Below are 2500 nucleotides of genomic sequence, written 5' to 3'. Positions count from 1 at the left end.
GTCTTCGCCTCATTTTCTTCTATTTCCCCCTATTTATTTCTCTTCACCCATCATTATCTTCACCTCATTTTCTTCTAACTATCTTTCTATACCTCTCTTCACCTTTTTCCCCCTTTCCTCTATTTATCTCCCTTCTCCTTATGTCTTCCTTTCGCCTTCCTCTGTCTCGCGGCCGGATGCTGCTCGCGACTGGTAACAACAACAGCAGGATGACTCGTACTGTTTCTGTTTTCTCTAGTAACACGCTGCTGTTGATTTCTTGTTTTGATTTTCAAGGTTGATTTTCTCTTTTTTTCATTTTCTGTTTCATCAACTTATATTTTCGTCTACTTTTTTTTCTCGCAATTTGTTTTCGTCTGCTTCTTTTTTTTCTGTCTTCTTCTCATCTTCTTCACCTTGTTTTTCTTTCCTTTTAATATTTTGTTTTTCCCTTTTTTTCTATCTTTTTTTATATTAATATCATTATCATTATTCCATTATTATCTACTACTTTTGTTTCTACCTTCGACATCTTTTACTTAAAGCTTCCGTTCTTTTCTCTTTTCTGTCTTCTGCATCTTCTTGTCCTTCTTGCCTTCTTCCCCTCATTTCACACTCTATCTCTTTCTCCCTTTCTGATAAGAACAACCCCCAACCCCACCTATGTCCAACACCAGTCTCCTAAGAAGCAAAAATCCCCCCAAAAATGGCAAACAGAAGCCAGACATTGCCGGGAATTCCGTCGACACCAAAGAACTTGATTTTTGGGACTTTTTGGGTTCAAGGTGATCAAGTAAAGAATGGAAAACGCCGACAAATCGATCTGAGGCCGAAATGTTTGCTGCACCTTTAAGGGCTTCGCTTTTTTGTGTTTTCTTAAGTCTTCAGTAAATACATTTCTTCCCTCTGTCTTTGTTCCTGGTTGATCTATCTGTCGCTTGGTTTATTTCATTGCGTATAATTTATTATTTCCCCTTTTTTTATTCTATAGTTTTTCTCCTCCCCTCGTATATTCTTAGTGCATTTTTTTTTCTCGTATTGCTCTAGCAGTTCCATATTTTTCTTTCTCTGTCTGTGTCTCCTTCCCCTTTTCATTTTTTCTTCGTTGTGTGAGTGCATGCGTACGTGTGTGTGTGTGTGTATGTGTGTGTGTGTGTGTGTGTGTGTGTGTGTGTGTGTGTGTTTGTGTGTGTGTGTGCACGTCAGTGAATGATGTCCGCACAGTGGCTTGCAGTGACTAGGTTCCTGCACTGATATTTGCTATCGTTGTTTTTAAGTTAGCAAATTTATAGCTCGGGGAAAGATTCAGTGCTGGAGCCCCAATGGCAGTTCGTCTGTTTTCCATAGCACCTTACTCCGACCGGCATCCTGGAGAAGACACTTAATTGCCGTTGCAGAGCAATGGCACAACACGTGAAGTGGCGGTTGGCTTATAGCGAGGGTTCTATACAGTAATTCTGGGCTGTTCTAAAGCCAATCATGAATCATAACTCATCAAGGTGCATATCCATGGCCACTAGTGACCAACATATGCCACAAATAAACCGATATATATAAAGAGGTGAATATATTAATAAATATACATATGTGCACACACACACACACACACACACACACACACACACACACACACACACACACACACACACACACACACACACACACCACACACACACACACACACAACAACACACACACACACACACAACAACACACACACACACACACACACACACACACACACACACACACACACACACACACACAACACACACACACCAACATATATATATATATATATATATATATATATATATATATATATATATATATATATATATATATATATATATATATATATGTGTATTATATATATATATAATATTTAAAATATATATATATATATATATATATAAAAATATATAATATATATATATATATATATATTCCTCTCATTTCGGTCTCCCTTTTGCTTCTTCGTCTATTGCTCTCTCCCTGTCTCTCTCTTTCCAGTTTTCAACTCTCCTTCTCTTACTCCTTTTCATCCATCAAAAAATTATGCCTTGTTCTGTAAAAGCCAAGATCTTCAAACCCTGTGACGTCAGAGGTACCTTCGTGACGTGTGCGTGAAGGAGCGAGAAATTCGAGTGTTGTCTCAAGTCCCTGCTGCTGCTCCTCTTTAGTGACCTTGAGCTGTCCTGCAGGGTATATAACCTCCTTCCCAAAGGAAACGACCTCACACTGTCCTGCCGAGGATCAGCGTGTCTTCAGCCGTCCTTCGGTGAGAGGAGAGCTCTGGTGGTTTTCGGTGAGGATACGCTGGTATCTTCTCTGTGCTTCTTGCAAGGAAGTGGAAATGCTGACCAAAAGACCTATAACTACTTAATATGAACAAACATATGTATATTTTTATAGACAGATTGGTTGATAGATTTAGAGAGAAACTAAGAGGGAGAGGGAAAAGAGGAAAGGAGAGAAAGTGAGAGGGCGAGCGAGAGAGAGAGGGAGAGGGGAGGGAGAG

The sequence above is a fragment of the Penaeus monodon genome, chromosome 9 (genome assembly GCF_015228065.2).
Source record: "Penaeus monodon isolate SGIC_2016 chromosome 9, NSTDA_Pmon_1, whole genome shotgun sequence".
NCBI lineage: Eukaryota > Metazoa > Arthropoda > Malacostraca > Decapoda > Penaeidae > Penaeus > Penaeus monodon.
The sequence above is the reverse complement of the archived record's forward strand: the minus strand, read 5'-3'. Positions refer to the sequence as shown.